The sequence below is a fragment of the Chiloscyllium plagiosum genome, chromosome 30 (genome assembly GCF_004010195.1).
Source record: "Chiloscyllium plagiosum isolate BGI_BamShark_2017 chromosome 30, ASM401019v2, whole genome shotgun sequence".
NCBI lineage: Eukaryota > Metazoa > Chordata > Chondrichthyes > Orectolobiformes > Hemiscylliidae > Chiloscyllium > Chiloscyllium plagiosum.
In genome coordinates, this window is record NC_057739.1 from 17,453,971 (window position 1) to 17,481,913 (window position 27,943).

Genomic DNA, 27,943 nt, shown 5'->3' on the forward strand with positions numbered 1-27,943 from the left:
CACCGGATCTCTGCAAGATCTATTATACTGGCATCCAGCAGATGGGATGTGTGACCAGTGAGTTCAGTTGAACTTAATTCTGATAATTCCACCAGCTCCTTTTTGATATACAAATTGCTCCTTGCAACAAAGTTATTAAAACGTATCTTGGGAATTAAGTTTGGTTTAGGGCATTAAGTATTAACTAAACATCTGTCAAATCCCTGCCTTGATTCTCTGATTGTATTGGCATTGAGAACCATATTTAGTTAGGCTTGTGTATTATATATTATGTATATATTTCTAATCAAACACTGAGATAGGTATAATAAACAGTCACTTTAAATCATCAGGTGACTGAGGTATATTTTATGATTGCACAAATAAGTTATTTCTGAAAGCAATTAAATGTAGCTTGTCTGATTTGCAAGCAGTCTAGTTGCAAGGAACTTAGAATCAATTCCGAAAAGTTGTTTAAAAGAACAAAGGGGTGAGTAACTGTTGCATAGATTTTAAACAGAAAAGCAAATGTTAATGTCATATGGAAAGTGACACTTGCTGCACTTATCACTTATCACAACATCAGCCAAATATTGAATTGACCAAATGCAATTGACAGCAGTTTGCATTTATATAGCACCTTTAGTGTACTAACATATCTCAAAATGCATGAGAGACATATTCTTGAACAAAAGTTGATGCCAATTCACATAAGGACATTGTAGTTCAGGTAATCAACGCTTGTTCAACGAGCATCTTTGAAAAGGCAAGACAGAGAGAAATGAAGGACCAGCAACTATTGGTGGAGGAATCAAAAATGTGATGTGCGAGTGATGTACTAGATGTGGAATTGGAGAGAAGGGCAGTGCAGTGGGTGTGTTGTCTTTTTTGTCATAAGTGTCTGAAGTACATAACCATTTATTTGCTGCCTGTCACACACTATGGAAATGAGCTTGTTCAGGACTGAACTAATGTTTGATCGGCAGGAGCCTCAAGATGTAATTTGGCTTTAACATTTCACAGAAAAGTGTCAAACAAAATGTACAAGCAGATTACACTGATAGTCTATGACTCTATGATACTATTAAGGGTGCTGTTCTTTGTTTGAGGATGACATGTATTGTGAAAAATGAGGGAAAGGAATTGCAAGGAGGTCTCATGGATTGTTGGTGCTTATACCTTGGCCTCCCAGCCCATAATTTTGCAAACATTACATCCTAGAAGCATATACTTTCAACTCTCTTTATTTGTTTTGAGGAACAACTTTGAGTTTCTTTAAGTTGTATGCAAAACTCTAATTGTTGGTGATAATTGTTTCATTTCCACTGTTGTTATACCTTAGATTGCATATATAGGCTGAACAATTAATGAATGTGGGATTTTTACACGCTTTTCCTTTGATCTTGATCAGATCTGATTGCAAGGGGAAACAGGAACAAATTTATCATTTGCTGCATTTATTTGGAAGAAATCACAGGTTCCTGTTATGAAGAAAATAAATTGAATCAGACAACATTGTGGAATATTTGTTTGTTAATTATTTATATATTGTAGGCCTTTTTCATCATAAAAGTATCCATCCTTTGACCGTACTACTAGTATTTTGGGACCAATTTACCTCAATGGATGTTTTACAACTTCTGTATTATTAATTGAGTCAAACGTTTCGGCTTGAGCGGGACTCAACAATTTGGGCATAAATTGCATTGCAAATTGTTGAGGTTTTAAGAAGTTTCACATTTCCAATCATTTACTTGTATATCATCAACTAAGTGCCCCTTCTGCCTGCTCAGATAGGTGTAAAATACCCCATGACAATATTTCTAGGTGAAAGTGAATTATTTGTGGTGTTCTGACTAATATTAATCCATCAATTAACAGCACAAATATAAACATAACACTAACATTTCCATCATTACCACACTACTGCATCTGGGACATTATTGAGCACATATTGGCTGCAATGATTCTTGCATTTCAGTGAGTATTTGGCTAAAGTGAGTATTTGGCTCTGACATGCTACATAGATATAAGTCTCTTTCTCTTAAAAATGGCATTCAAAATTTTGCTTCAATTACTTAAAAGAGACAATTCGGGATATTTGGATTAACAAAACTGAAAATCGGTTTATCATTTAAAAAAATACTTGTAATCAATATCTATTCAACTTGTTGTGGGTAACTCAGTTTGAAATAACCAAAGGCAACTTCAAAATAGCTGTACAGGTGATATATAGTTGCATTGGTTTTACAATTGACAGTTTCCTTACAAATTTTTTAAAATGCTTGAAAACTTTTAAAATATACTTTTTAGTGATCTGTGCCTGAGAAAATATATCATATTCTGATCCTTAGTGAAGACACACAAATAGGCACAATCAGTAGAAACTTGCAATGGTTATTATATTGATCTGGGGGCTATGGCCTGGGCTGTAGGCAGAGCTAACATTTGCTGCGATACATTTTCAATACATGCACGAAATCATGAAAACTTGATGTGCAGTGGCCCTAATTTGTGCTTGAAACTTCTTTATCTTTCAAGCTGGTTTGGCTGACTTCATGTAAATTACTCTAAAACAAATCTATATGACCTTGTGCAAGCTCCTGACTTTCATCAAGAATAAAGCGAGCATCATTTCTGACATACTCATATATCTTCATGTGACATCACATTTTTCTTTGTTTCTTGCAAGGCCAGTACTAATGTGTGTACCTCCCAACCAGACAATTCCGTCCTTGAGCTGTCTTTGTTTGTTGGGAATGATTCTTGTCCATTCTCAGCTGGAATATTCAGTGGAGAACCATGTTGAGACCAGATGCTGTATCATGGAGGGACAAAGTTGCTTTTATTCCAGATCCAGACTCCTGCATTCGTGACTAAACCCAACACAAATCTTCATGTTGCTGTATAACTAATTACTTCAAAGGCTATTTTTCATCTGTTCAGAAGGATTTTGCATGACAAGGTCAAAATTAAAGCAAAACAATGACCAACACAAGTTATGCAACATATACTGCATCTTTCAATCTTTTCAACTAAATCCAAAGATGTATCCATCTGCCTCTTTGAGATAATGCATACAATTTGTACTGTTGATTATGGTTACAAGTGAATAATGGCAAATGTTTAAAGGCAGTTAAGAATAACAAATGAATAACCAGGGAATCCACAGAATCTGGCTTAATACTTCTCCAGTATAGTCCAATCTGCTCCAAAGGTGTCTAATAACATCTCTCATAGAATCATAGAATCCCTACAGAGCAGAAAGAGAGAAATCAGGAGGGCAAAAAGGAGACATGAGATAGCTTTGGCAAACAGGAGAATCCAAAGAGATTCTATAAATACAATAAGGACAAAAGGGTAACTAGGGAGAGAATAGGGCCCCTCAAACATTAGCAGGTCAGGCAGCATCTAGGGAACAGGAGAATCGACGTTTCTTCAGGAATGAGGAAAGTGTGTCCAGCAGGCTAAGATAAAAGATAGGGAGGAGGGACTTGGGGGAGGGGCGTCGGAAATGTGATAGGTGGAAAGAGGTCAAGGTGAGGGTGATAGGTCAGACTGGGGTGGGGGCGGAGAGGTCGGGAAGAAGATTGCAGGTTAGGAAGGCGGTGCTGAATTCGATGGATTTGACTGAGACAAGGTGGGGGGAGGGGAAATGAGGAAACTGGTGAAACCCGAGTTCATCCCTTGTGGTTGGAGGATTCCTAGGCGGAAGATGAGGCGCTCTCCCTCCAACCGTCGTTTTGTTGTGGTCTGACGAGGGAGGAGCCCAAAGACCTGCGTATCCTTGGTGGGGTGGGAGGGGGAATTGAAATGTTGAGCCACAGGGTGGTTGGGTTGGTTGATCCGGGTGTCCCAGAGGTGTTCTCTGAAACGCCCCGCAAGTAGCCGGCCTGTCTCCCCAAGATAGAGGAGGCCACATCGGGTGCAGAGGATGCAATAGATGATATGTGTGGAGGTACAGGTGAATCTGTGGCGGATATGGAAGTTTCCTTTGGGACCTTGGAGGGAGGTGAGGTGGGAGGTGTGGGCACAAGTCTTGCACCTCCTGCGGTTGCAGGGGAAGGTATCTTAGCCTGCTGGACCAAGTTTTCTCATTCCTGAATCTTAGCCTGCTGGACCAACTTTCCTCATTCCTGAAGAAGGGCTAATGCCCGAAACGTCGATTCTCCTGTTCCCTAGATGCTGCCCGACCTGCTGCGCTTTTCCAGCAACACATTCTCAGCTCTGATCTCCAGCATCTGCAGTCCTCACTTTCTCTTCGTAGGATATGTGGAACAGTCCATCTTCCGCAACTACACTGGCACCACCCCCACCTTTTCCTCCACTACATCGATGACTGTATCACCCCAGTCTGACCTATCACCCTCACCTTGACCTCTTTCCACCTATCACATTTCCGACGCCCCTCCCCCAAGTCCCTCCTCCCTATCTTTTATCTTAGCCTGCTGGACACACTTTCCTGAAGAAGGGCTAATGCCTGAAATGTCGATTCTCCTGTTCCCTAGATGCTGCCTGACCTGCTGCGCTTTTCCAGCAACACATTTCCATCTCTGATCTCCAGCATCTGCAGACCTCACTTTCTCCCCTCAAAGATTAGCAAGGCAGCCTATGTGTGGAATCGCAGGAGATGGGGGAGATATAAAATGAGTATTTGGCATCAGTGTTTACTACAGACAAGGACATGAAAGTTATGGAATGTGGGGAAATAGATGATGACATCTTGAAAAATGCCCATATTACAGATGAGGAGGTGCTGGATGTCTTAAAATGCATAAAGGTGGATCAATCCCCAATTCCTGATCAGATATACCCTAGAACTTTGTGACAAGCTAGGGAAGTGATTGCTGAGCTCCTTGCTGAAATACTTGCATCATCGATACAGGTAAGATGCCAGAAGACTGGAGATTGGCTAACCTGGTGCCACTATTGAAGAATGGTGATAAGGAAAATCCAGGGAACTATAGATCAGTGAGCCTGATATTGGTGGTGAGCAAGTTGTTGGGAACTCATGTCTCACTAACTTGAATAAGTTTTTTTGGAGAAGTAACAAAGAGGATTGATGAAGACAGAGTGGTAGATGTGACCTATATGGACTTCAGTAAGGCACTCGACAAGGTTCTTCATGGTAGGCTGGTTAACAAGGTTAGATCATATAGAATACAGGAAGAACTAGCCATTTGAATACAGAACTGGCTTGAAGGTAGAAGAGAGTGGGTGGTGATTGAGGGTTGTCTTTCAGACTGGAGGCCTGTGACCACTGATATGCTACAAGGATCAGTGCTGGGTAGATTGCTTTTCACCATTTATATAAATAATTTGGATGTGAACAAAGGAGATATAGTTAGTAAGCTGCAGATTACACTAAAATTGGAGGTGGAGTGGACAGCGAAGAAGATTACCTCAGAGTACAACAGGATCTTGATCAGATGGGCCAATGGGCCGAGAAGTGGCAGATGGAGTTTAGTTTAGATAAATGTGAGGTGCTGCATTTTGGAAAGGCACATCAGGGCAGCACTTATATACCTAATGGTAAGGACTTGATGAGTGTTGCTGAACAAAGTGACCTTGAAGTGCAGGTTCATAGCTCCTTGAAATTGGAGTAGCAGTGAGATAGAACAGTGAAGAAGGAGTTTGGTATGCATTCCTTTCTTGGTCAGAGCCTTGAGGAGAGAGTTGGGAGGTCATGTTGAAGCTGCACATAACATTGATTAGGCTACTTTTGGAATATTACGTGCAATTCTGTTCTCCTTCCTATCAGAAGGATGTTGTGAAGCTTAATGGGGTTCAGAAAAGATTTATAAGGATGTTGCCAGAGTTGGAGAATTTGAGCAATAGGGAGAGGCTGAATAGGCTGGGGCTGTTTTCCCTGGAGCATCGGAGGCTGAAGAGTGACCTTATTGAGGTTAATAAAATAATTTGCGGCATGGATAGGCTAAGTAAACAAGGTATTTTCCTTAGAGTGGGGGAGTCTAAAACTAGAAGCCATAGATTTAAGCTGAGAGGGGAACAATTTAAAAGGGACCTAAGGGCAACTTTTTCACGCTGAGGGTGGTGCATGTATGGAATGAGCTGCCAGAGGGTGGAGGTTGGTACAATTACAATATTTAAAAGGCATCTGGATGGGTACATGAATAAGAAGAGTTTAGAAGGATATATGTCAAGTGCTAGCAAATGGGACTAGAGTAGGTTAGGATAGCTGGTCAGCATGGACGAGTTAGACCGAAGGGTCTGTTTCCATGCTGTACATTTCTGTGACTTTATGACTCTATGGAATGTGCTGACCCTCTAAGGAGCATCCAATGCAGACTCACTTGCCCAGCCCCATCCCTGTAACCCTGTCTTGTTTTTTACCATAGCTAACCCATCTAATTTGCACATCCTTGGACATTACGAGGCAATTCTTATCATGGCCAATCCACCTAACGTGCACATCTTTAGACTGTGTTAATGTTGTACAATGAATGCCAAGAATAAATGTTAGGGTAAAGTGTTTCATATTTATTTCATCATCACTTTTACATCTGCTTGTGATTATTTGTCATAGAAAGACATTTGTCTTTCTGCTTTCATCAGCAGGCTGTGCTTGCCATTATATTCTGATTTGTCTTTGTCTTTGAATAAAAGCGATTTGGTCTGTCAAAGCAATCCTGATCTATCTCTGAACAGATTGAATGAAAATATAGAATGTAAGACGCTCTGGGGAAAATTGCTTCTTTGTCTGTATACATCAAGCCTGGGAAGAAAAGATCCCTCTGATGCTTCTACATACTTATAGCACAATTTAAAGAAATAAGCAAGAAGTGTTTGGATTTCGGCAAATTTGCTCGTAAATTCATGGCACCAAGATTTTCAAAGATGTATTACTTCACTGTTTTACAATTACATAAGAAATGCATAAGTAGCATGAGCATTTTTATAAAAAAGGTCAATCTTTTACATCTCAAGCAATACAGCAACATTGATGATTCAAACCAATACATGTCTTATTAATATCTGGATCGTCACTATTCATTCTTCCTCACAAATCCCTGGGCATTTGTTGTTCTTTTCCTTCCCTATTCTGTACTTTTTTATGTACAAGCATGGCTTCGAATCTTTGAAAATCCAAGTCAGACTTGACGCATGCACCATCCCTCTATTGAAAATGAGAATGAGACTAAGTCACACAAAATGTGAATGGAGGAAAGCAGATGTCTTTTACATCAAAGGACAAATGAAAAGTTTTAAAGAAATAACTGTTGAATCCTGCACTTTGTTCAGGACTTTGGGACAAATGATTTCTCCATTTAATTTTAAATGAATGTGCTCAAACTGTTGAAAAACATGCACTGTCAAGGTTGAGGAAACATTTTTCAGCAGTTTATTGTCACTTGATTTGCTTTGGCAACAATTGCATCATGATATTAGCACAGGTTTAGACCACAAAAAGTAAAATAGATTTGTGTGGGCTTGTCAAAGAACAATTCCAAAATCTCTTTATGGGTAAATGGGTGCTCTGTGATGACTGTTTGTAAAATTATCAATAATATTAGTTTAAATTAAACACTGATAGGCACAGGAGAGAGTTGTATGGCTGATAATCTCTGGATACATTTTCAGATTGCTTCAGAACGTAGAAGCACATGAACAAGAAAAAATTATGTTTTAGGCATAAACTTGAGGTCAATAATTCCTGAGATGCCAGTCATGTCGTGATCATTAAGAGAAATGGCAACCCAGTCAAATCTCTGTGATACTAACAGATGGAGCACGAGGGCTGTTACATTGATTAAATATCTGGATAATGTAGCCTTCAGTGGGTTATTTAAACTGTAAGGTTAGCACTTGAGAAGTTATGATCACAGCACCGGCAAACTTCAAGTGTGACTGGAGCTCGAAATATTTCGTTCCACAAGGTAAGTAAATGGAAATATTCCTTGGAGGACCCATTTACTCCTTTGAAATGGAGCTGGATAAATATCCAGCTCAGAACAGAGTTGAGGATTGGAAGAAAAAGTTCTTGCACAATCCAGTAAAAGATTTATGAGCCCCATGCTTCCAGCTATGATGGATTCAGAGGAATGTCATCTATTTATTGAAGTTGATACGGAATCTAGAGTTTAATGTTATGCTGCGATACAGGAGTCTTTTGTCTCATTAACTTCAGAACTCAAGGATCAGGTTCTGTTTATTTCTCAGATCTTACCTGAAATTATTCACCTCTCTTGGAAAACTAAATAAAATAGAAACACAGGGCTGCTTAATTAGCATGGTTCTAACAACTCCTTTTGGTAATACAACCCTATTAGACTGGGGTATAGAAAGGACATAGCTAGCTCCAATGTGGACCACTAAACATTTGTTCCAACTTTGTAGGTTTTGTTTTAATAATATCTGATAATACACAGTTTTGACATAATTTTGGACTTTAAACAATTCCAAATTCTGCTAATTTTGCACCATATCATGTTGGCGATGTGTATGTTTTCTTTTCAAACAGCATCTCAAAAGTGATGCATAGTTTAAAAAATATTGCCAATTACAATATTGTTGAGTTGAAATGTGTGGTGCCGGAAAAGCAGCATCCGAGGAGCAGGAGAATCAACGGTTCAGGCATAATCCCTTCATCAGCAATGTGGAGGGAGAAAGCGGGCTGAGAGTTAAATAGGAGGGGGGGGGGTGGGCTGGGGGGAAGGTAGCTGAGAAGGCAATAGGTAGATTTAGATGGGGGAGAAATGGTGATAGGTCGGAATGGAGAGTGGAGCAGATAGGTGGAAAGGAAGATGGACAGATGGGACAGTTCAAGAGTCTGGTGCCAAGCTGGAGGGTTGGATCTGGGATGAGGTGGGGGGAGGGGAGATGAGGAGGCTGATGAAATCAACATTGATGCCAGTTGGAGAGTCCCAAGGCAGAAGATGAGGCATTCTTCCTCCAGGTGATGGGTGGCTTGGATTTGGCGCTCAAGAAGGACATGCATGTCCTTAACAGAGTGAGAGGGGGAGTTGAAGTTGTCGGCCAAAAGGTAGTGGGGTTGTTTGGTGTTGTGTCCTAGAAATGTTCTCTGAATTGTTCCACAAGTTGGTGTCCTGTCTCCACAATGTAGAGGAGATCACATCGAGAGCAATGGACACAGCAGATGATGTGTTTGGATGTGCACGAAAATCTCTGCCAGATGTGGAAGGAACCTTTGTGGCCTTTGATGGAGGTGAGGGAGGAGGTGTGGGTGCAAGTTTTACACCTGTTGGCACTGTAAATGTAAAATCTGCACCCACACTTCCACCTTCACCTCCAACCAAGGTCCCAAAGGATACTGTGTTCGTAGCTCTCAACGTGGTCTCCCCTATATTGGGGAGATAGGACTCCAACTTGTGGAACGTTTCAGACAACATCTCTGGGACACATGCAATAAAAAATTCCACTATCCTGTGGCCGACACTTCAACTCCACCTCCCACTCCGCCAAGGACATGCAAGTCCTGGGTCTCTTCCTCTGCCAAATCCTAGCCACTTTACGCCTGGAGGAAGAACTTCTCATCTTCGGCCTTATGACCCTCCAACCACATGTGATCAATGTCAATTTCACCAGTTTCCTCATCTCCCCTGCCCCATCTTATCCTAGATCCAACCCTCCAACTCAGCACCACCCTCTTGAACTGTCCACCTGTCTATATTCCTTCCCATCTATCCGGTCTACCCTCCGCTCCAACCAATTACCATCTGCATCTACCAACGCTCCAACCTTGCCCCCACCCCCATACCCCTCTTTCAGTCCCCTTTCCCAGCTGCTGACCCCACCCCAATATTCTTGATGAAGGGTTTATGCCCGAATTGTTGATTCTCCTGCTTCTCGGATGTTTCCTGACCTGCTGTACTTTTCTAGCACCACACTTTTCAACTCTAATCTCCAGCATCTGCAATCCTCACTTTCTCCTCATCATATTGGTATCACACTGAAAGACACTGGGCCTCTGACCATATCTATCATAATTGTCTCGCCATCCAGCAGAAATTAATTTTAAATTATATGCAGTAAATTTTAAATTATACCCAGTCACTAAGCTGCAGAAAAAAACATACTTTCACTCACAGTCTCTGAAACGTTACTCATTACATTTCCTTTTAAAAGGTCTTTGTGGCACAGGTCGGAGTCGGTTAGGTCAGATGACTGTTCTCCTGGTTTATGATGCAGAGTGATGCCAATAATATAGGTTCAATTCTTGCGCACTGGCTCAGGACCCTCCTTCTCAACCTCTCCCTTTGCTTGAAGTGTGATGACCCTCCAGTTAAACCACTACCAATCGTCTCTCACAATGAGAGGGTGGGACTATATGACTCTATCTTTACTTGTGGCATTATACCTACCTCTGGACCAGAAGTTCTGGGTACAAGTCCCATCTGCCCTTGAGGTATGTCACAGCATGTCTGAACAGGTTGAGTAAAATAACTTAATGTCCTTTAAACAATGGGTTGAAACTACAAATACATATAGTTCCAATTTGACCCTTATTTACATTAAGCCATCTAATATTAGACTAGAAATTATGGTGTATAATGTTGCATGATCAATCAATTTTTGAAAAAACTTCACACGCATAGTATTTCTCCGTTACAGAAATAAGCAGAAGTAATTATCATGAATATATTAATTACTTGTGAATAACATCATAAGGCATAATTTCCAATCTCTCAACATTTGGAAATAGATATTCATGATAAGAAATCCAATTTGATTTCTGTATTTATTATGACTCATTATCACCCTCCTAATTACTTAATCTTATCTCATTAATATGCAATTTCCCAGTCGACCACCCCAACTGGATAGAAACTTGACAACTAGAATTCCCAACATGATCATCCATGTGGTTACCTGGTGACTCCAGCTCATCAATTAGCACTCCAGACCTCCATCTTAGATATCTAACATGAGCAGGGCATACTCCATGGGCAGAGATTACACAAGTGTGTGCACACACACACACACTCCAGCTCCATGAACATAGGCATCTGACATGTACCATCTTCACAACATCATCTTGGCACACCTCCAATCTGCTTACAGAGCATGTCTGCATGTCAGTAATACACTTTGGAGTGCACAAGCTCCCATCATTGGAATGCTACTAGAAGGACTGTTCCCATGCAGGAAAAGGTACCTAGTTCACAGATTGGACCAGTGAACCTCTGTGGGTTTTCTTCTTGCTCTTTTTGTGGTCATTGAATTTGCACCTACTTTAGGTTCATAACATCTCTTCATTGCATTGTCTTACCTTGACTTTTTTGTAGTGAACCCCTCAGCCAGTGTTAACAGGATCACAGTACTTTTGTCTTGGATTAACAGCAGACACAACCTTAGATTGCTCATGGCTCTCAACGTGGTTATCAGTTAAAGGGTAAACATTTGGTACCATACCACATCAATTTTACACAGGCACCATGTGCCAGCTGGGTATACACCAAACACACTGGCAGCCATTGTTTTTGGTCCAGGGGCTTGGCACGGTCAGTTATCTAGGAGAAAGTGAGGACTGCAGATGCTGGAGATCAGAGCTGAAAACATGTTGCTGGAAAAGCGCAGCAGGTCAGGCAGCATCTAAGGAGCAGGAGAATCGACGTTTCGGGCATGAGCCCTTCTTCAGGAATGAGGAAAATGTGCCAAGCAGGCTAAGATAAAAGGCTAAGATACCTTTTATCTTAGTCTGCTTGGCACACTTTCCTCATTCCTGAAGAAGGGCTCATGCCCGAAACGTCGATTCTCCTGCTCCTTGGATGCTGCCTGACCTGCTGCGCTTTTCCAGCAACACATTTTCATGGTCAGTTATCTACTCAGTCATGGCTGGAGTCTCTATACCTCAGTCATCAGGGGAATGGATCATGGTCAGTCTGGTGAATCCAATGCCGCCAAGCCAGAGAATCCTTGGTTATTTATGGTTTTAATGCCCAGAAAGGTGAAATGTGTCCAGCATGGATATAAGGCACCCTCTTCAGTGCAACCTCCTGAGGGTGCCATCCAGGGTGGAAGTGAAAGGCCTAGCCTCCTCTGGTGTGTCCTGGGAAGTGAGCTCTGTTGGGACTGTATGTGATTCCATCTCTGACTGGATACTTATTAGTGCTGTCCTGTCTCCTTGTGAGGAAGAAGCAGTGAGTGAGTTCAAGTTCCCACATCCCTCTGTTGCTTTGCCAGTGGAGCCTCGCACCAGTGGCTGGAGTCATGAAATGTGGGTACATGTGCTGTGAGTAAATTACCACACACTATCTTTAATTTGGCTACTCATTAAGAAATCTCACAGACAATAAAGTAATGAAATAGTTATTTAAATTTCAGTGTATGTGGTAACCAAAATAAGACCTCTTAAGTAAATAAGTTAAGCATCACAACCCAGCTTGGCTACTTTCCGATTAATAATGGAGTTTAGCTATGATTCCAACCAGAAGTGTTTGTATCTGGATGTGTCTGGGGTTCAGTCTTTTGGCAATCAATTGTCCTTTGTGGCATAAGACAGCCACTATCAAGCAATTATAAAACAGTTTTGAAGCTTTGATTCCTTTTCCCACGCGTGGTTAATTGCTTTCAATTCCTGCATAAGTGTTTGTCTTTGCCCTCAGTTTATTCCAGACAGAGTTATTGTTGATTCTTTAAATCCATGAACAGTTATCAAAGTTATTAAGGTTACAGTAGCACACATGGCAGCTGCTAACCTGTTCATTTGTGCAACCAAACACTCACATGCCTAAGGAAGCAGGGTCTCAATCATGATAATGTAGTTCTGCAGCCCTAGTGTCAGGTTGCCCAGTACCCCTGACAAACCATTTTGCTGCTCTCTGCTTGTGCCAGTCAATGAAGCCCCTAATTTCTGGCAACATGGAGTTCTCTCCTGCCTGGGGCTGAGTCGATGCCTGGTCTCTGGCAGTCCTGTAAGTGGCAGTGACCTGGGTCATTTCTTCCTCAGCAATTGTGGAGACATGGCAGTAAAGTCCTCACTATTAGAAGCTCCAGACTATAATCTAGCTAGAAGGCCCACTGACCTGAAAGTTTCTCAGATGACGGGGAGTTCTGAAGTAAAGAACCTTGATGGTGCATTCTCCAAGGTGCCCATGCTCTCTTCCTCAGAAAAGAGGGATGTATTACAGTGGTGTGCTGTAGACCAGAAACCTAATAATGCTGTTTGTACCTTCAGGAGACAAAAGAGAAAATGTTTACATGACTAACAGGTCGAAGTGGGACAATGGTGTAATAGGACAGTGGTACAACAATGGGAATGGACAATGCTTCTTATCTGATTGTCTAGATATCGAAGTTTATGCATTTCCACAGGGCAGGTGCATTCCTCACCAATGAGGACCAAGACTCTCTCCTCATAGGAGGTGCACCATGTCTGAGGCAGGTTAATTGAGACATGCAGCCAGCTCTGGGCTGCCAGTGCTTACCACAAAGACAAAGCTGCCTTTTAAATATGGTGCTGATGACAGTGATATCAGAATGTCCCAGCAGCTCCAATAAGTGGGAGTTACGGGTTAGCATCAGGTGAACAGGGTTCAGAATCGGGATGATGTGCCTAATTAATGAGGTCGGTTTGGAATCATAGCATGATAAAACACATTAGGCCTCATGGAGAGATAGCTTCTATGAAACTTGACGAAAATGACACTTCCTCAAATTCTGATAAGTTTCAACCCACAGTAATCCAATATCTTAGCATAGACATGGATATTCCCATGAATGTAAAGTTTGCATATACAGCTAAGCTTCTTCTAACTGGCACTTTATGAATCAACACTCTCGATAAACCAGCAAATATTTTATACCTCAAAGATCAGAAGTTTGCTGTAAAATCGTGATCTCCAGAACGTCCAGGTAGTCATTTGAGGGTGTGAGTGAGAACACTCTTTGCCTGTTAGTTGTATTTAAGGCAAAGTGCATTATTATTTAAGTAATTTATGCTGGAAATAAAATATAACAGTGATGTGCATATCCTCTTGATTACTTTGGTAGTACTTGTGTGTATTTTCACAATTAATTATGTGGAGCTCTTGATAAACCAGAATATTTGATCAACCAGCACACTCCTGGTCCTATATGTAGCAATTAATAAAAGGTGAGCTGTAATAAATGTCTATTGGATCTTTCGATATCACATTACCCACATGCCAGTTTCTTATGTTACGAGGGATAACATAAGCATTACTGCATCAGGTAAAAATGGAGGCAAACCATACATACCAGTTGTCGTCTGTAAACATAAAAACTAAGAACTCAGTAGCAGATATTTGGAAATCTAATTGAAAATCAAACAATCAACAGCCCCGGACTTCAAAGAATTTGAGCAATCAGCAGCATCAGCTATTGAGAATCCAAGTAGGCATTCAGCCACTAAAAGATAAAACTCCTTTCTTTCTGTTTAAAATCTATGTTCTTTCAAGTTAGAAAGCACTTACAAAGGCCAAAATGCCAATGATTCCAATTTTAAAATAAACAGCAGTTAAATGCTTCTGACAACATACCTACAAAAGCTCTCCAAAAGGAAAATACAGACTAAAAATATACTTAAGAACCTATTTTGTTTTGAAGTACAACTTTTAAACAACACTTGCAGTTCTACTTGCACATCAAGTGAGTGGGTCACACTGAACAGTCTAGGATCAGGGCAATAGAGAGTCAGTGTGAGTCCAAAAGCACATAGTAACAGCCACCAGAGATAATAACCTGTCAGGAACAATGCACGTACACAGGGTATAAATGTTGTTGTAAACAATTGAATGCAGTCACCCACACAGGGCAGGGTGCATCATGAGATAACAGCTCAATAAGATTAAACAATCACTCAAAAGTTAGAACAGTGTGTTCCAGAACAGTAAAACTGAAGAAATAAGTTTCAAGTCCACCTGGAGCATACATGAACCCTGGTATGTCCAACCATAATACGCTGAGTAACTGTAACAAGCTATCCGATGAACTGAGTCAGTCTATATAATTGTATCCATCACTGTTTGGAGACAATGAGTATAGAGAGCTCAGCAGGGGCTGACTGGAGGTTTAACTGTCCCATAGACATTAAATAAATCACTTGAATTTGACTCTCTACAGTGTCAAGGTCTTTATTCGATCTCCACGACAGTCAGCAAAACATGCCAAAACATAAGATTTGTAACAGATGCAGTTTATTGCACCTATCCAAGAACTGTGCAGCTTTTCTTCATCTTCACAATACATTTGGCACCAAGGAACATCGGGCATGCATGTGCAGGAAATCTGATTTCAAAAAGCAAGCCAGATCCTAAAACAAAACACATATTACCAACATCACAGCTTAAACACAAAATATTGGCTACAGGAAAAGTGTTAAGAAGTTGTACGAGCACAAATGTATTAATAAGGTTCAGAGTAATCCAAGCAAAAGAAAAATTTTTCAAGATGATCAAGGCTTTCAGATTGAGAACCACACACATCATATGGATACTATGAGGTCATCAGAAGCTCTTACAATCATTATTATCGTATGTCCTGAAAAGGGAGGATAACACACTTTTAAAGTTATAATTGACATAGAAGCTAGTGTCAATATATTACTGTGACCTACACTGAAAAATATGTGCTTAATCAAATGGTTCTTCATGATACTTTATGAGAGACTATCTCACAGTGTAGCACAGATCACCAATTCCAAGCATTCGCAGAATCACAATGCAATGCCAATACATAGGCTTATCTTGGCAACCAGAACTTTTCTACTTGGCAGATACAAATGGGCTAGCCGTGGCAGCACTAACAGTGTGCATAGATGTTGGTATAGTCATAAGCAATGAGATTCGAACCACACCACCTTGTTCCACTGTGGTAGAACAGAACACATGTGAGACAAATTATTCAGTTGAAGTTGAAGACATTCCTAAAGTGGACCTGTTACACTGTAGTCAGTGTCAGTGTGAACAGGCTGCCAGCATTCTCAATGATCCATCCCACTCTGGCAATGCTTTTCTACAACCTCTACCATCAGGGAGAAGGTACAGAAGCCTGAACACATGCACCAGCCAGTTTTGAAGCTTCTACCCTGCTGTTGTTAGAATATTAAATGGTCTCACAAGCTCCTAAGATTTGCCTGTACCTGTGTTTTTGTTTTTGCTGCTGTTTACCTAATATTTACTTATCTACGCTACTTAATTCTGTGATCTGCTTGCATTGTTCATAAGACAAAGCTTTTCACTGTGCCTCGGTACATGTGACAATAAATTCATTTCAATTCAATTCAATTCGATTCAATTCAATTCAGTTCAATTCAATTCAGTTGCAGTTAGCAATTTCTGAAATAGTGCAACTGCACAAGTTGCAGAACATCATTATTTAGGCATGGCCTGACAGTATGGGAAAGAATATATTCACTTTAAAGATTACTTCTTCAACTTTCTCATTGTTTGATGACTTTGGAACACAATGGTAGGATTATTACAGTAAATAACAGTACATTTAGGAGCACTGATATACAGAGGGATTTTGAGGGCAAATTCACAGCTCCTTGAAAGTGGCAACATGAAGCGATAAGGTTGCAAAGAAAGCCTACAGCATGCTGGCCTTCATCGTTCAATGTATAAACATTGGCAAGTCATTTGCACTGGTATAAAACTTTAGTTAGGCTACAATTGACCTATTGTGTTCAGTTCTGGTTGCCACAAGATAGGAAGGATTTGGAGGCTTTGGAGAGGGTGCAGAAGAGCTTTACCAGGATGTTGCCTCAATTGGAGTGTATAGCGATAGGGAGAGGTTGGACAAGGTTGGATTGTTTTCATTAGAGCATCAGAGGCTGAGGGGTGACCCAATAGAAATATTTGCAACTATGAGGGGCACAGTAGGGTGGATAGTCTGAGGTTTTTCCCAGGGTGGAACATCAAATTCTAGAGAGTTTAAGGCTTCTAGATTTAAGTTGAGAGGGGAAGAAGTCTAAGGAAGAAGTGAGAGCAAAGTTTTTTTACGCAACAGGTGATAGACACCTGGAACTGTTACTGGGGAAGGTGGTTGAAGCAGATAAGGTAGCAATGTTAGTTAAGACAGACACATGAACAGACAGGGAATAGAGAGAATAGACGGGATAGACGGGATATGCAGATAGATGGGATTAGTTTGGAATGACATCATGGTCAGCACAGACATGGTGGGCTGAAGAGCCTGTTTCTAAGCTGTACTGTTCTATGCTCTATCATCTGGTTACCCTTGCTCTCACAGTCTAGTAGAATGCATGAAGTGGATGTACCAGTGTTGGACTGGGGTGGACAACGTCAGAAGTCACACGTCACCAATCTTGTGACTTCTGACCTAGTAGAATGTGTGGCATAATGTCAAATCAATGATTATTAAGTGTTGAGCAACAAATCAAAATTTTCATATGGCATTGTGTATTTTTGCGCAACATAAGTGGAGAAGGGATTATCAGCCCCAGCAGAACTCCTGTTCAGACAGCAAGTGCGAAAGGTTTTGGCCATCAAACAAATGCATATCCATTCAAAATACTAGTTTGTTATGATCAGATGCCTAATGTTAGTCTTGTCACATCAGATAAAGATACCCTTCCGAAGGCAAAATCTTAAACAGCGACAGAATAAGTTACATTTTTCTATAAGCCTAGGCCTAATGTGGCAGGAGACAGTTCTTCAATTTTAGAAACACTTGTTTGCATTATTAAATTCATGGCTGGATTTCTGACATGGAATAATTTTGTTCTAATAACTTTTGTGCATTGATCTCAAATCAATATTTCATAATTGAAACAAAACTCATGTTCTGCTGAACATTTGGGTTGTTGTCTATGAGCTTTGGACTGCATGTTGAACACTGATCTCTCCTTCAAGCTTCGGCAACCTGCGAGCGATTCCATTCCAAAACCAGAACTGTATCCTGGCAGACTATGAATGCATCTATAAACATGTTGCACCTAGGGAAAGATTCAGTCACACAGCTTTGAAGAATAAAACTGTTTTAACTTATTCATTGCAACACTTTTCCTCTCTTGCTTGATGGTGTCACAAAGCTGGTCCCTTTTTTCCTAAAAGCTGTTCCTTTTCTCAAGGATATTGTGTCCTCGATTCTTTTCAGAGTGGCCAGGCTCCGATTAAATTAGTTTGGTACAGATGAAACTTCAGGCCAAAGTGGTCATGTTTTAGAAGTGACCTGTATAACGGAATGGGAGTGGTCAGCTCTCTAGCTGAGCAGTTCAGTCCAGAACTAGTTAGGAATTCAGCTGTGTGGAAACAGGCTCTCTCTCTTTCTCCCATTCTAACTTCAACCTGTAAGCATCTGTTCCATTTTTTAACAGTTTTTCTTAAGGGGGCTTTCTTATTGGTACTGTATTGTATACTCAGAACAGCATAATTAAGTCTACTTTGGATAGACTGAGTTCTATAGGGGTTCTTTATTCTGTTCTTTATGTTTCAAGGTGTAATTTTTTAAGTAAATTTCTGTCTGTTTTAAAACCTGGCAGTCAACATAGCTAGAAGAAAGTGAAGACTGCAGATGCTGGAGATCAGAGCTGAAAATGTGTTGCTGGAAAAGCGCAGCAGGTCAGGCAGCATCCAAGGAGCAGGAGAATCGACGTTTCAGGCATGAGCCCTTCTTCAGTCAACATAGCTAGCTTACTCCAGGTAATTTTTACTCTACACTTGTCAAAACAAATTGCCAAAACAAAAGTTATGGAGGGTTGCCTGCTCAAGAATGTTTTGAGTCGTCTGGCCTAGTCCATAACAGTGGCTTGATTCAAATTAGCTAAACCTGGAATTGCTCTATTTTTCCCTTTAGCTCCATAGCGTATTATCCCAAAATGATGCCTAAAATTAAAAGAAAAACTCCTGCAACAGAAGGACATTACATAGTGCAATTCAATATTATCAGGACAAAAGCAATCCACATTTCCCAATGGGACCAAAGCAGACTGTATAAATCACATGAAGCCTCCCTCTTTCTTTCATCTAATCCCCATCAACATCTCCCTTTTTTTTCTCTCCCACATTTAGCAATGTCTGCTTAAATGCATTAATTCTAGTCACCTCAATTATTCTGTGTAGTGTCAGATTTCAGATACTAAGCAACCTCTGAGTAAAGGTAAAATGTGCTGGGAAAATCCCAGCAGTTCTGGAAGCATCTGTACAGAGAGAAACAGAATTATCATTTCAAGTTAGTACAATTCTTCTTTGAAGAACCGTGTTTCTCTCTCTACCGATGCTGCCAGACTTGCCATTGTTACAGATCTCCAACAATCAGAGTATTTTGTTTTTACTTTTGGTAAAGATGTTTCTTCTGAAATGCCTACTGTGTTCATCATGAGAAGATGGATTAACATTTTACGATTGGTTTCCTCATCTCAGTTGGAAGTATAATTTATCATCACTGAGGTGAATCTTAAATTTCATTTTTGCCCAGGTGCTTGAAGCCATTGATTCTCAATTGCAAATACCGGTATCTAGATATCAAAGAGCAGTGAAAATGACCATCTCATTTTTCTGGCTTAAGGAAGTCTTTGTGACAATGGAATAAATCAGAGTTTTACATGAAATGAGTGCTAGCCAGTTGTCAGCATATTTTATATCTCTCTGAATGCTGATTTTAATTGAAGTCAGTGCAATTAAAGTTTCAGAGCTGATGTAAAACAGCCTGGCAATTTGCTACCACCGAGTTTTAACCTGTTGAATGAAGTCAAGATCTAAACAAACTAGCGCTAAATAAAAAGAGCTGCAGGCTAAGAAATCTGAACTAGATGTAAAATTCTGAAACCAAAAACATTTTGCAAATTGAGCAACTGATAGAAATAAAATGGTATTATTAAGAGATTTTAATTGTTCATTACTTTGAAAGTAATGATGTAAGCATAACCCTTCCATTCAAGAAGAGATAAGGGAGAAAATAGTAAACTAGACCAGTTAGCTTGACATCTGCCATGGGGATGGTGTTAGAATTGATCATTACAGAGGTTATAGCTACACAGTTTAAAAAGAAATCAAGATAGTCAAGAAGAGTTTTGTAAAAGGGAAATCTTTTTAACCAATTTAGTGGAGTTATTTGAACACGACAGATAAAAGAGAGCTTGCTGGTATACTAGGATTTCCAAAAGGCATTTGATAAATTGTCACATAAAAGGTTTGTGTTAACAAAGAGCTTATATTGTAATGGGTAACATATTAACATGGATAGAAAGTTGTTTGGCTGGCAGAAAACAGAGCATTTGTATAAATTGATCTTTTCTTTTGATTAGCTGGCTATGTGAACGGGGTCCCACATCTCAGCAACTTGGATGAGGGGAGCAAAAGCATTGTAACTAACAGTTGATAGAATGATAGGTAAGAAACTACGTGTAAAGAGGACATAACAAGTTTGCAGACTGATATAAATCGGTTAAATGAGTTGGCAAATATCTAGCAGATGAAATATACGTTGAAAAAATATGAAGATGCTGTCTTTAGCAGGAGGAATTAAAAAACAGACTGTCACTTAAACAGGGAATAATTGCAGAATTCCAAGGTGCAGAGGGATCTTGGTGCTCCGGTGCATGAGTCATAAAACATTAATATTCAAGTACAGCAAGTAATTAAGATGGTCAATGGAATTCTATTCTTGATTAGGAGAGCAATTGAACAGAAAAGTAAGGATACTTTGTTTCAGTTAAGGCATCGGTGAGACCACATGTTGAATACAATGTGCAGTTTTGGATGGATATAAATGTGTTGGAGCAGTTTAAAAGAGGTTTTCTAGATTGATATCAGGAATGAGCAAATTGACTTATGAGGAAAGGTTGGACAGTCTGAGCTTGTTTTCACTGGGGTTTAGATGTTGTTGTATGACTCAGTTAAAAGAAGCAAGATTCTGATCAGTCTTGACATGGTGGACATAGAAAGGATACTTCCTCTTGTGGTTGAGCTCAGAACTCGGGATCACCATTTTAAGTATAGGGTCACCCTTTCATGACAGAGCTGTTGAGAATTTTTTTCTCTCAGAGTGTTGTGTAACCTGCCTCAGAAGGGTCATTGAATATTTTGGAGTCAGTGATGGTAGATTTGTGTTCGATCAGGAAACCAAAGTTTGTTAGGGTAAACAGGAATGGGGAATTCAGAACACAAACAGATAATTCGTAATCCTATTGAATGGTGGACCAGGAATGATGGGCTAAATGACCAACTTCTGCTCCTAATTCATATTTCAATGTTTGTACAACTGAGCTCTGAGCTATTTATGTTGCCTGTTTTTGAATGCTAAGGAAGATTGAAATTTAGAACATGCATTGTAGAAATTATGTAAAATCCTGTGAAAATAATTACCATGTGAACTATTTCAGAACTATCCCTAAAAGGCTTGTATTGGATGCAACAATTTGACAAATAATAACTTACACCAAAGTCATTCAGGTTAGACTATGACAACATTAAAAAAGTTGGAATTGACCATTCTCCGTTGTGGGAGAATCTAGGTTCCATATTAATCTTTCAGTTCTTGTTTATCATCTCAATGAACTAGAGACTGTACAGAAGCAATCTGACTAGATTTCTTGATTTATTAGAAGACATAGTATGTAATATGAGCCCATTTAATGGACCAATGCTCATAAGATGTAAGGGAAGGGCAATGCCAAAATTCAAATCTCTCTGATTATTTTGATATATCTTCAAAACCTAATCAAGTCCATACTTTATACATGCACAGGTGTTTGTCTATTATTAGTTTAAATGCACTTTGAGGCAATCCTGAGGTCATGAGAGGCACTACACAAATAAAAGAGCTCTCTTTCAAAGATCAATACCCTTTTTAAAATCAGTTTCCATGGTAGTAATTATCACTGTAGATGCTGAGTAGTTTAGTTTGAGACTGTGTAATGTGACACCCTGCTGTCTGAAGCTGAAGCTGCCTCACTAATGTTGTGTCTGATAATGTGTGCAGGCCATGGGATGGCTGGAATAAATTTAGTTGGACCCGCAGGAGGGTCTTTGGAGACTTTGAAAATGTCAGCTGGAATGGGCAGCTGTTGTCTCTTAATCTAAGATTGATGAGTCTTTTCCTTAATTTGTTCCATTCTCTGCTAGTTTGAGTGGTGATGAATATTAGCTGTGCAGAATGAACTCATCAGTGGTCGTAATTGTGGTGGTGTAGAAACTTAATGTGTAGATTCATTGAGAATTATCTCAGTGAGAAAGCAAAACTATTGAAAATTAACCCTAACGTAATCGAAGAGACTAATGTAACGTGGGTTATTTAATGGCAATCTTGTGATGCAGTAGATAGTTTCTGAAATAATTGATAGAATTGCTTCCTGGTCAACATGGAAGGTTGCCAGGTATGTAATTAGGACTTCACTCTGCAGCTATTTTGTAATCGCAAAATGTTGAACCAATCTAGCTGCATCTTTCTTAACCAATTTTGCCCCATCAGGCTTGAGCCCAAGCCTTTTACTACAATCAGTGGCAACTGAGTCAGCTGTTTCTCATATGAAACCAGAATTGAAGTTGCACCAGTAATCTGTATAGGTTCCCTGTAGAGATTTGATTTGATTTATTATTGTCATATGTACCTAAGTACAGTGAAAAAATTTGTTTTGCATGCAGTATAGGCAGATCATAGCACACAAAGATCTTGGGTAATAGAACAAAGTGAGGAATTCAATCTTACAGCTGAAGAGAAGGTGCAGAGAGTGAGATCAACATTGAATTTAAAGTTTGAGAGGTCCATTCAAAAGTCTAACAACAGCGGGGGAAAAGCTGTTCTTGGATCTAGTCGTATGTATTTACAAACTTTTATATCTTCTGCCCAGCAGAAGAGGGTGGAAGAGAGTATGTGGGCGAGAGGGGTCTTTGATTACATTAGTTGCTTTCCCAAGACAGCGAGAAGTATAGATGGAGTCAATGGATGGAAGGCTGTTTTGTGTGATGGACTGAGCTGTGTTCACAACTCTTTGTAATTTCTTGCGGTCTTGGGAAGAGCAGTTGCCAAACCATGCTGTGATGCCTTCAGATAGGATGCTTTCTATGGTACATCCATAAAAATTGGCAAGAGACCTTTTGGACATGCTGAATTTCCTTAGCCTCCTAAGGAAGTAAAGACATTGTTGTACTTTTTTGACCATTGTGTCAACATGGGTGGACCAGGCCAGATTGTTGGTGATCATCACTTCCAGAAACTTGATACTCTCGACCATCTCTACCTCAGCACGATTCATGCAAATAGGAGCACACCCTCCACTCCACTTCCTGAAGTCAATGGCCATCTCCTACATTTTGCTAACATTGTTAGAGAGACTGTTATCTTTACACCATGCTGCTAAGCACTCAATTTCCTGTACTCTGTCTCACCATTGTTTGAGATCTGCCTACAGCAGTAGTGTCGTCAGCAAACCTGTAAACGGAGTTGGGGCAAAATTTAGCTTTACAATCGTGAGTGTATCAGGACTACAGTAAAGGGCTGAGGACACAACCTTGCAGGACACCGGTATTGAGGAGGTTGAGGAGATGTTGTCACCTATTCTTATTGATTGTGGTCTATGGGTCAGGAAGTTAAGGATCCAGTTACAGAGTGGGGAGCCAAGACCTCAGTCTCAGAGTTTAGGGATTAGTTTGTTTGGAATTATGGTGTTGAAAGGAGATCTATAGTCAATAAGTAGGAGACTGACATAAGTATCCTTGTTATCCAGATGTTCCTAGGTTTTCAGCGCCAAGATCTTACACAAACGTAAGGATAAGAGTCCAGAATGAATTTTGTTAAAGACTGGTTCTGCGATCACTGAAATGGCCACACCAGTATCAACCTCTATCAAAACCAGATGACCATTGACCCAGATATTTATTTTGATTGGCTGTGATTTGGATGTTGTTAAGCAATTGAATTGCTTAGTTAAGTTAAAACAGTTAACCAGATGTAAGTGGGTTTTCCAGGGTGTGCGCACTCACCTGGATGTCAGCTTATGAAGAGCAGCGCACTCACCTGGATGGCAGCAGCAACAATGGCTGGCCAACCCAGATCCTGAAGAAAATAAAAACTATTTCACTGAAGCTTAGCTTTGTTTTAGAATGTTGCTGTGGGCTAACCTAGAGTCCTTCTGTTCAGGATATCTCTGAGGGAGATTACACAATTACCTTTGCTCAGGTGGTGTCCTCCAAGCTCAGTCAGACTGGGGAGGGTGTCCACTGACATCAGCATAACCTGCAACCATGTACTCCAATTGCCACATTTTTTAAAATGATGAAGCCAAATTGTGGTGCCAGTTTGAAGTCCAGTTGGCTTTAGCTAGTAGGTGCTTTTACATGGTGACATCATTAATCTCACATACCAAATGGCTTCTCAGCATCTTGTTAAGAGTTAAACCAAAATCACACGCCTCTGGCAGTCGTCTTAACTTCATCAAAAATCCCAACACAAATTCCCATTTTTGTCGAATGTTGAGTAAAAGTAATAGAGTCTCAGAATTAGAGGAAGCTTGGGATCGTAGTATTCCTTAACCAAATTCGTGAACTCCTATTGCCAAACGTTAGGCTCTTAATATCAATAAAGCTGTGGGTCCACAAGGAGAAGTGCTCATTGCTTTACATCTGCTCCAATGTCATTTGCCTGGAAATAATAACATATTCTTTCCCCATACTGGGCACAGTCTTTGACAGTAAGATCAAATGAGCTTCCCAAATAACGACATGATGTCAGAAATGCTTCTCCCATATCAAAGGTGACTATTGCGATCAAATTTCTTCAGGAGAGTATCTTTTTCTCTCGTTGCCACTGAAATAACTCCAGAGGCCGGTATCCTATCACCAAGTTACCCTTTATTTACACATGCATAGTAAACCTTTTATTTACATGTGCATGTGACTCACTCAGAGCCAGGTCTAATAATGAGCAGGATGTCTGACACCCCTGAAATTAGCTTTCAGCCGGGACTGCCCGATTGGACCAGATTAGCAGCCCTAATCAGGGAAACCCTGTTCTATAATGTATGTTTAGCTGACTTTGTTACAATCACTAAAGCACCTTAGTCCCTAAGCTAGAAACACCAGGTTTGAGTCACCCCTCCACCCAGAATTTGATGGTCAAGAGTGCAACATTCATCACATGATTGAACAGCTTGATTATCACCTTTCCAACACATACCGATAAGCAGGTGGTAAGACAGGAGAGACTCCTGGCCTGTCATATGATGGAAGGAATGTTAGAGCCTCAAGCATCATTTTCCAATGTTCTAAATTAGACCATGCACATTTAAAAGTGCACGTTACCATGGCAACTACGACTCCCTGAGTGATTTACAACACATTGCAAGATTGTTTTACAATGCCAAGTGGGCAGATAGTGTCATGTTTGCTCTGAGTACCAATCACTGTTATCTGTTAAATGTATTCTTAAACTGCTGTCTGCTAAAATTCTTACGACCAAAAACTTCTTGTCATAAACAGAACATAACATTGACTTAGGAAAAGTGTCAGCCTAACATTTCATTCAGTTAAAATAATAGTGACAACATAAAAATGACCATTGACACTCTTCTCAATCATATTTTATTTTAAGTCAAAATATATTATTGAAAGGTGTGGACATTCTAATAGCTGGTTGCCTGGGGATTTTTTTTTTAACAATATGATCTTGCTTCTTCATCGCTGCAGGTTCTAACCACAAATATTTTTACAGTTAAAATTATTTCATTACTGGTTTTTCTTCCAAAGAATATTTTGAAAACCACAGAATATTATTTAGATCTCCAAGTCTAATGCTCAATTATGACTCGGATAATTTGTCTCAGACTGCAGGCAGGATCTCCATGAGTCATTCCCAGCTCAGCAGTGCACTTCTGTGGTCTGGCTCATTTTGAATTTTATCCTCAAAAGTGTAGGCTGATAACAACAGATGATTGTCTCAGAGTATGCGTTCAAACTCATAATGACCTGACAATGTTTCCACTGATTGATGAGTAAATGGCTTTTTGAGATGAGCATTTGGAATGTACCTTAAGTTAGAATTAACTTTGAAATCCCACCTGCAATTGGTTAAAGAGTGTTTTCAACCTTCACTGATAGACCAAAAATGTGAAGTATCAGCTGCATAACAGAAATAGCATGGGCAGCATGAAGTTGAGAAAGTTGTCCTCTTGTGTTTTGGACAGCCCAATGTCACTTAGTCTTTTTGTGAATGTTGACACATGTGCTACCCATGCATTTGACATGCCAGCTGCTGTTCATCCCGAGGGATAAGGACATGAGGGCACAATTCAGCCAATCAGAGATTAATGGTTCCATGAAATGGCAGAGCCTGTGGGAGTGGAGGTGATGCTTAGTAATATCATCATGAGACTATTAATCCAGAGACCCAGGTAAAGTTTAAGGGACCCAACTTCAAATCCCACCATAAAGATGGTGGAATTTGTATACAGTAAAAAACAATTGGGATTAAGAGTCTGGTTCACTAATGTACTTTAGGGAAGGAAATCTGCCATCCTTAACCAGTCTGGCCTACATGTGACTTCAGACCCTCACCAATGGAATTGTTTCTCAACTGTACTCTGAGCAATTAGGGTTGGTAATAAAGAATGGCCTGGCCAATGAAGTCACATTCCATGAATGAATTAAAAAATAAACTCGCCCAAAGCCTAGGATTATTCCTGTATCCCTGGCCACACGTGTGGTGCTGTTATGAGGGGTCTGTGTGGTTAAGGTAGAAGGGGTGAATGGGGTTGGTAATGAGTGGAGACAGTGGCCAACAGCACCACTTCCTCCATTTACCCAAGCGTGATCTCTTAATCAGGGATCCCTTCCTTTCAGCCAAATATCTCAATGCATGCTTCATAGGCACCAGTCACATCTGCCCCATAGATTCCCTACAGAGTGGAAACAGGTCCTTCAGCCCAACAAGTCCACACCAACCCTCCCCCCACCTAAACCCATTCCACATTACTCTACATTTACCCTAACTAATGCACCTGACCTACACATCCCTAAACACGATGGGTAATTTAGCATGGCCAATTCACCTAACCTGCACATCTTTGGCTTGTGGGAGGAAACCGGAACACCCAAAGGAAATCTATGCGGATACGGGGAGAATGTACAAATTCCACACAGACAGTTGCCCGAACCTGGGTCCCTGATACTGTGAGGCAGCAGTGTTAACCACAGAGCCACTGTGCCAGTCATGGACATCAAGATTGGCTGTAAGTGACTTCTGTCATGCTCTGCTGTTGAGTGCAGACAAGTAGCCAAGATGCTTAACGGTTGTCAGTCAAGTCAAGGGGGAATTGCTTTCCGTCATGAAGTGCCAGCGCAGGAAATCAAGGCAGACTTCGATACCAGTCCAGGGGCTTCAAAATGGCAATCAGTCAATTCCGGCTGTCAGGAGAAAGTGAGGACTGCCAATGTTGGAAATCAGAGTCGAGGGTAGCATGCTGGAAAAGCACAGCTGGTCAGGCAGCATCCGAGGAGCAGGGGAATCGATATTTTGGGCATAAACCCTTCATCAGGAATGAGGCTTGTGGGCCAGGGGAGCTGAGATATAAATGTGAGGGAGTTGAGGCTTGGGGGAAAGTAGCTGGGAATGCGTTAGGTAGATGAAGGTGGGGAAGAAGGTGATAAGTCGGAGAGGAGGGTGGAGCGGATAGAGGGGAATGACAATGGACAGGTCATGAAGGCGGTGCCGAGTTGGAGGCTTGAGACTGGGATAATATGGGGGAGGGGTAATGAGGAAATCCACATTGATCCCGTGTGGCAGAAGATGAGGCATTCTTCATCCAGACGTCAGGTGGTGAGGATTTGGGATGGAGGAGGCCCAGGAGCTGAATTCCCTTGGCAGAGTGGGTGGGGGAATTGAAGTGTTCAGCCACAGGGCAGGGGGGATGGTTGGTGCAGCTATCCTAGAGATGTTCTCTGAAATGATCCGCAAGTCGGCGTCCAGTTCCCCAATGTAGAAGAGACCACACCGGGTGTAACAGATACAGTAGATGACATTGGCAGAGGTACAGGTAAATTTCTGTCGGATGTGGAAAGATCCT